Genomic DNA, 7,988 nt, shown 5'->3' on the forward strand with positions numbered 1-7,988 from the left:
CATCAAAGATCAAAAGAGAAAAAGAAGGCCATTACATAATGGTAAAAGGATCAATTCAACAGGAAGAGCTAACTATCCTAAATATATATGCACCCAATACAGGAGCACCCAGATTCATAAAGCAAGTCCTTAGAGACTTACAAAGAGACTTAGACTCCCATACAATAATAATGGGAGACTTCAACACTCCACTGTCAACATTAGACAGATAAACGAGACAGAAAGTTAACAAGGATATTCAGGAATTGAACTCATCTCTGCAGCAAGCAGACCTAATAGACATCTATAGAACTCTCCACCCCAAATCAAGAGAATATACATTCTTCTCAGCACCACATCGTACTTACTCCAAAATTGACCACATAATTGGAAGTAAAGCACTCCTCAGCAAATGTACAAGAACAGAAATTATAACAAACTGTCTCTCAGACCACAGTGCAATCAAACTAGAACTCAGGACTAAGAAACTCAATCAAAACCGCTCAACTACATGGAAACTGAAAACCTCCTCCTGAATGACTACTAGGTACATAATGAAATGAAGGCAGAAATAAAGATGTTCTTTGAAACCAATGAGAACAAAGATACAACATACCAGAATCTCTGGGACACATTTAAAGCAGTGTGTAGAGGGAAATTTATAGCACTAAATGCCCACAAGAGAAAGCAGGAAAGATTTAAAATTGATACTCTAACATCACAATTAAAAGAAGTAGAGAAGCAAGAGCAAACACATTCGAAAGCTAGCAGAAGGCAAGAAATAACTAAGATCAGAGCAGAACTGAAGGAGATAGAGACACAAAAAACCCTCCAAAAAATCAATGAATCCAGGAGTTGGTTTTTTGAAAAGATCAACAAAATTGACAGACCACTAGCAAGACTAATAAAGAAGAAAAGAGAGAAGAATCTAATCGACGCAATTAAAAATGATAAAGGGGATATCACGGCCGACCCCACAGAAATACAAACTACCATCAGAGAATACTATAAACACCTCTACACAAATAAACTAGAAAATCTAGAAGAAATGGATAATTTCCTGGACACTTACACTCTTCCAAGACTAAACCAGGAAGAAGTTGAATCCCTGAATAGACCAATAGCAGGCTCTGAAATTGAGGCAATAATTAATAGCCTGCCAACCAAAAAAAAGTCCAGGACCAGATGGATTCACAGCTGAATTCTATCAGAGGTACAAGGAGGAGCTGGTACCATTCCTTCTGAAACTATTCCAATCAATAGAAAAAGAGGGAATCCTCCCTAACTCATTTTATGAGGCCAACATTATCCTGATACCAAAGCCTGGCAGAGACACAACAAAAAAAGAGAATTTTAGACCAATATCCCTGATGAACATCGATGCAAAAATCCTCAATAAAATACTGGCAAACCGGATTCAGCAGGACATCAAAAAGCTTATCCACCATGATCAAGTGGGCTTCATCCCTGGGATGCAAGGCTGGTTCAACATTCGCAAATCAATAAACATAATCCAGCATATAAACAGAACCAAAGACAAGAACCACATGATTATCTCAATAGATGCAGAAAAGGCTTTTGACAAAATTCAACAGCCCTTCATGCTAAAAATGCTCAATAAATTCGGTATTGATGGAACGTACCTCAAAATAATAAGAGCTATTTATGACAAACCCACAGCCAATATCATACTGAATGGGCAAAAAGTGGAAAAATTCCCTTTGAAAACTGGCACAAGACAGGGATGCCCTCTCTCACCACTCCTATTCAACATAGTGTTGGACGTTCTGGCTAGGGCAATTAGGCAAGAGAAAGAAATCAAGGGTATTCAGTTAGGAAAAGAAGAAGTCAAATTGTCCCTGTTTGCAGATGACATGATTGTATATTTAGAAAACCCCATTGTCTCAGCCCAAAATCTCCTTAAGCTGATAAGCAACATCAGCAAAGTCTCAGGATACAAAATTAATGTGCAAAAATCACAAGCATTCCTATACACCAGTAACAGACAAACAGAGAGCCAAATCAGGAATGAACTTCCATTCACAATTGCTTCAAAGAGAATAAAATACCTAGGAATCCAACTTACAAGGGATGTAAAGGACCTCTTCAAGGAGAACTACAAACCACTGCTCAGTGAAATCAAAGAGGACACAAACAAATGGAAGAACATACCATGCTCATGGATAGGAAGAATCAATATCGTGAAAATGGCCATACTGCCCAAGGTTATTTATAGATTCAATGCCATCCCCATCAAGCTACCAATGAGTTTCTTCACAGAATTGGAAAAAACTGCTTTAAAGTTCATATGGAACCAAAAAAGAGCCCGCATCTCCAAGACAATCCTAAGTCAAAAGAACAAAGCTGGAGGCATCAAGCTACCTGACTTCAAACTATACTACAAGGCTACAGTAACCAAAACAGCATGGTACTGGTACCAAAACAGAGATATAGACCAATGGAACAGAACAGAGTCCTCAGGAATAATACCACACATCTACAGCCATCTGATCTTTGACAAACCTGAGAGAAACAAGAAATGGGGAAAGGATTCCCTATTTAATAAATGGTGCTGGGAAAACTGGCTAGCCATAAGTAGAAAGCTGAAACTGGATCCTTTCCTTACTCCTTATATGAAAATTAATTCAAGATGGATTAGAGACCTAAATGTTAGACCTAATACCATAAAAATCCTAGAGGAAAACTTAGGTAGTACCATTCAGGACATAGGCATGGGCAAAGACTTCATGTCTAAAACACCAAAAGCAACGGCAGCAAAAGCCAAAATTGACAAATGGGATCTAATTAAACTAAAAAGCTTCTGCATAGCAAAAGAAACTACCATCAGAGTAAGCAGGCAACCTACAGAATGGGAGAAAATTTTTGCAATCTACTCATCTGACAAAGGGTTAATATCCAGAACCTACAAAGAACTCAAACAAATTTACAAGAAAAAAACAAACAACCCCATCAAAAAGTGGGCAAAGGATATGAACAGACATTTCTCAAAAGAAGACATTCATACAGCCAACAGACACATGAAAAAATGCTCATCATCAATGGCCATCAGAGAAATGCAAATCAAAACCACAATGAGATACCATCTTACACCAGTTAGAATGGTGATCATTAAAAAGTCAGGAAATAACAGGTGCTGGAGAGGATGTGGAGAAATAGGAACACTTTTACACTGTTGGTGGGATTGTAAACTAGTTCAACCATTATGGAAAACAGTATGGCGATTCCTCAAGGATCTAGAACTAGATGTACCATATGACCCAGCCATCCCATTACTGGGTATATACCCAAAGGATTATAAATCATGCTGCTATAAAGACACATGCACATGTATGTTTATTGTGGCACTGTTCACAATATCAAAGACTTGGAATCAACCCAAATGTCCATCAGTGACAGACTGGATTAAGAAAATGTGGCACATATACACCATGGAATACTATGCAGCCATAAGAAAGGATGAGTTTGTGTCCTTCGTAGGGACATGGATGCAGCTGGAAACCATCATTCTTAGCAAACTATCACAAGAACAGAAAACCAAACACCGCATGTTCTCACTCATAGGTGGGAACTGAACAATGAGATCACTTGGACTTGGGAAGGGGAACATCACACACCGGGGCCTATCATGGGGAGGGGGGAGGGGGGAGGGAATGCATTGGGAGTTATACCTGATGTAAATGACGAGTTGATGGGTGCTGACGAGTTGATGGGTGCAGCACAGCAACATGGCACAAGTATACATATGTAACAATCCTGCACGTTATGCACATGTACCCTAGAACTTAAAGCATAATAAAAAAAAAAAAAAAGAAAAGAAAACAGCTCCCAGTGTGATTAAGCATCTTCTCTGGGCTCCTCAGCTGGCAAAATAATTAATGGAAACTGCCAAGCATCCAAATCCCCCATTTCTTGTGCCTGGTGAATGGATGCCTGGATTGTCCCTGTGCCATAATTTGTATTTGGGCCAGCTTGCAGCATTCCTTTACTATAATTAACAGGTGGACAAGCCTGGATCATTCCCTCACTGTAATTGGCTGTTGGGTGAGCCTGAAGCTTCCCTTTGCCATAATAATGGTGGGGCATGCAACATTGGGAGCGGCAAGCCACATCTCAGGCTCTTGTTCCAAAAATTAATAAGGCTGAATGAGGCAGTGGTGGCCATTCCAGACCTTCCCCTAAAGGCACAATAGGTGGCCCTGTTTCTGCAGCAAGTGGAGCTGTTTCTTTCATAAGTTTTTGGAGGTTAGCATGTATAGCTTCCCATTTCTCCCCCCTTTTTAAGCTAGACTGTGATGGTTCACTTTGCTGATCATCAGACCAGACTCCTGATCATTAAACTTTTCTATGTCATCCTGCAACTGCTCCTCCCCCTCCTCAGTGTGGAAGGGCTCCAGTGCTATTTTAATTGCTGACCACACAGACCAAGTCAAGAAGGCAATATCGTGGCCCTCTCGTTGTGCTCGTTTTAAGACTGATCCGACCTTGTCCCAATCTTTTACGTTCATGGTTCCATATTCTGGGAACCAAGGAGAATACTTTTCTATGAGGTGAAACAAAGATGTGACATTTTGGGTACTCACAATTACCCTACCATGGCACAATAACTGCTACACCAGGCTTAAGTAATTAGCAAAGTTACCTTCAGCCTGACCCATATTTTCCTGAGGTTACTCTGGAATTCTATGAGTGCCCTACTTACCCATAGAGTATGAAGTGGAAACATACTCAGGCGTCCTTCATCAGTCATGCTCCACTTTCCGCTCTCTGGCATTTCTTCACTGGATTATTTGTAGAGATTATGGAGAGACCCACATTGGGTGTCAGATGTTGGGGAAACCAGCTCCACATCACCCAGTGGGTAACCCGAGTACAGCAGAGACAAAAGAGTTAGAAAGAGACAGAATAATTGTTTAAAAGACGGGTCCGGGGGACTGGAGCATCAGAAGCTTGCTCATGGCCAAGAGCTCTTGGGCTCTGCCCAATTTATTGGTTTACAAGCCCTTTGTTCTTAGGGCAAATGGGAGGGGGAGGAAGGAATGAGGAAAAGGATTAATCAGTGAAGGGGAACTCATGAGTCATTTGATAAGATGTATAGCAGTAGCGGTTTCTGTGAATTTCCTTGAACAAAGTCGTGTGTCTAAAGGTTTCAGGAGGAGGCAAGATATTTGATTACACTCCACTGCTTCAAGGGAGTGTTATCTCCATGAGCAACCTGTGGAATGCCACTCAGTGGCTATGCACTCTGGGCATAAAGACAGGAAGGCAATAAGGAGACTTCTTCTTAGAGGCCACCCACGGCTTCCCATGGGTGTCTCACACAGGGGAGACCAACTCAACTGGCACCCCAGAAACTCTATTTCCCACATTTCCAACCTGATAAATCAAAAGAAAGCTTTAACACTGTAAGATAAATCCACACATTGCAAAGCAATTTCAGAGATAGCTTCTTTCTAAATTTTCCCTGGGGATGTTTGGATTTTCTGCATAGACTGTAATGGGCTGCAAAATACCCCTTCACAGATTCTCCAAAAAGAATGTTTCAAACTTGCTGCATCAAAAGAAATTTTTAATTCTATGAGATGAATCCAAACATCACAGAACAGTTTTACAGATAGCTTCTTCCTAGTTCTTACCTGGGGATATTTGGTTTTTCCACATAGGCCTGAATGGGCTCTCAAATGTCCCTGTGCAGATTCTCCAAAAAGCGTGTTTTTAACCTGCTGAATCAAAAGAAAGATTTAATGTTGTGAGATGAATAGACACATCACAAAGCAGCTTCACAGATAGCTTCTTTCTAGTTTTTACCTGAGGACATTCAGTTTTTCCCAATAGGCCTTAATGGGCTGCCAAATGTCCCTTCACAGATTCTCCAAAACAATGTGTCCAACCTGCCAAATAAAAGAAAGTTTTAACTCTGTGAGATGTACCCACACATCACAAAGCAGTTACGCCAATAGATTGTTTCTAGTTTTACCTCTGGAAATTCAGCATTTCCTCATGGGCCTCAATGGGCTCCCAAAAATCCCTTTGCAGATTCTCCAAAAAGGCTGCTTTCAACCTGTTGAATCAAAAGAAACATTTAATTCAGTAAGATGAATCTGCACATCACAAAGCAGTTTCAAAGAAATCTTTTTTTCTAGTTTTTACCTGGGGATATTGGATTCCTCCCTATAGGCCTCAATAGGCTGCCAAATGTCCCTTTGCAAATTTTCCAAAAAGATTGTTTCCATCCTGTTGAATCAAATGAAACATTTAACTCTGTGAGAAGAATCAATAAACCGCAAAGTAGTTTTACAGATAACTTCTTTCTAGTTTTTACCTGGCAATATTTGGTTTTTCACATTGGCCTCAATGGGCTTCCAAATGTCCGTTAACAGATTCTCCAAAAACAGTGTTTCAACCTGCTGAGTCAAAACAGAGGTTTATCTCTGTGAGATGAATCCACACATCAGAAAGCATTTCGGATAGCTTCTTTCCAGGTTTTATCTGGGAATATTTGGTTTTTCCCCATAGGCCTTAATGAGCTCCCAAATGTCCCTTAGTACAATCTCCCAAAAGAGGGTTTCCAACCTGCTGAATCAAAAGCAAGGTTTATCTCTATGAGATCAATCAACACATTCCAAAGCTGTTTCATGGTTAGCTTCTTTCTAGTTTTTACCTGGGGATATTTGGTTTTTCTTCATTGGCCTAAATGGGTTCCCAAAGTCCCTTCACACATTATCCAAAAAGCGTGTTTCCAACCTGCTGAATCAAAGGAAAGGTTTCACTCTGTGGGATGAGCCTGCACATCAAAAAGTAGTTGCACAGATACCTTTTCTCTAGTTTTTTTCCTGGGAATATTCAGTTATTCTTCATTGGCCTGAGTGGGCTCCCAAATGTCCCTTCGCATGTCCTCCAAAGAGTGTTTCCAACCAGCTGAATCAAAGGAAACGTTTAACTCTATGAGATAAATCCAAAAACTACAAAGCTGTTATACAGACAACTTCTTTCTAGATTTTACCTGGGGATATTCAGGTTTTCATTTGGCCTCAATGTGTTCCCAAATGACATTTTGCAGATTCTCCAAAAAGCATGTTTCCAACCTGCTGAATCAAAGGAAACATTTACTCTGTAAAATGAATCCACACATCACAAAGCAGTCTCACAGATAGTTTTTTCTAGTTTTTACCTGCGAATATTTTTTTTTTCCTGATGAGTCTCAATGGGCTCTGAAATATCCCTTCGTAGATACTCCAAAATTAGTGTTTCCAACCTGCTGAATTGAAATATGTTTACCTCTGAGAGATGAATCCACACATAACAAAACAGTTTCACATACAGCTTCTTTCCGATGTTTATCTGGGGATATTTGGTTTTACCCCCTGGGCCTCAATAGGCTTCCAAATATCTCTGTGTTTTCTACCAAAAGAGTGTTTCCAACCTGCTGAATGAAAAGGAAAGTCCAACTCTGTGAGATAAATCCAGACATCACAAAACAGTTTCACAGATAGCTTCTTTCTAGTTTTTACCTGGGGATAAAAACCTGAGGCCCATGGGCCTCAATAAGGTCGAAAAAGTCCCTTCATAGATTCTCCAAAAAAAAGTGTTTCCAACCTCCCAAATCAAAAACAAGGTTTACCTCTGTGAGATGAATCCACTCATCACAAAGTATTTTTGCAGATAGATTCTTTCTAGTTTTTACCTGGTGATATTCGTTTTTATTTCCATGGGCCTCAATGGGTTCCCAAATATGCCTAGGCAGATACACCAAAAAGAATGTTTCCAACCTGCTGAATCAAAAGGAAGTTTTAACTCTGTAAGATGAATGCACACATCACAAAGCAGTTTCCCAGACAGTGTCTTTCTTGTTTTTACCTCGGGATATTCTCTTTTTCCCCATAGGCCCCAGTGGGCTCCCAAAAGTCCCTTCGCATATTCTTTGAAAAGAGTGGTTCCAACCTACTGAATCAAAAGAAAGGGTACTTCTGTGAGATGAATCCACAATCATA

General features: G+C 40.1%; 2 long non-coding RNA genes across 2 annotated transcripts; both read right to left on the bottom strand.

Annotated features, from left to right (window-relative positions):
* Window positions 1-2,918: 2,918 nt before the first annotated feature.
* Window positions 2,919-5,717, bottom strand: LOC139358934 (uncharacterized). The gene is made up of 3 exons (XR_011614413.1): window positions 5,634-5,717; window positions 4,700-4,778; window positions 2,919-3,781 (listed from the first exon to the last, which is right to left on the bottom strand). It is a non-coding gene; the product is annotated as an uncharacterized lncRNA (long non-coding RNA).
* Window positions 5,718-5,972: 255 nt separating this feature from the next.
* LOC139358935 (uncharacterized) lies at window positions 5,973-6,675 on the bottom strand. The gene is made up of 4 exons (XR_011614414.1): window positions 6,659-6,675; window positions 6,320-6,404; window positions 6,148-6,231; window positions 5,973-6,058 (listed from the first exon to the last, which is right to left on the bottom strand). It is a non-coding gene; the product is annotated as an uncharacterized lncRNA (long non-coding RNA).
* Between the last annotated feature and the right edge of the window lie 1,313 nt (window positions 6,676-7,988).

Source organism: Macaca nemestrina, chromosome 15 (genome assembly GCF_043159975.1).
Source record: "Macaca nemestrina isolate mMacNem1 chromosome 15, mMacNem.hap1, whole genome shotgun sequence".
NCBI classification, from domain to species: domain Eukaryota; kingdom Metazoa; phylum Chordata; class Mammalia; order Primates; family Cercopithecidae; genus Macaca; species Macaca nemestrina.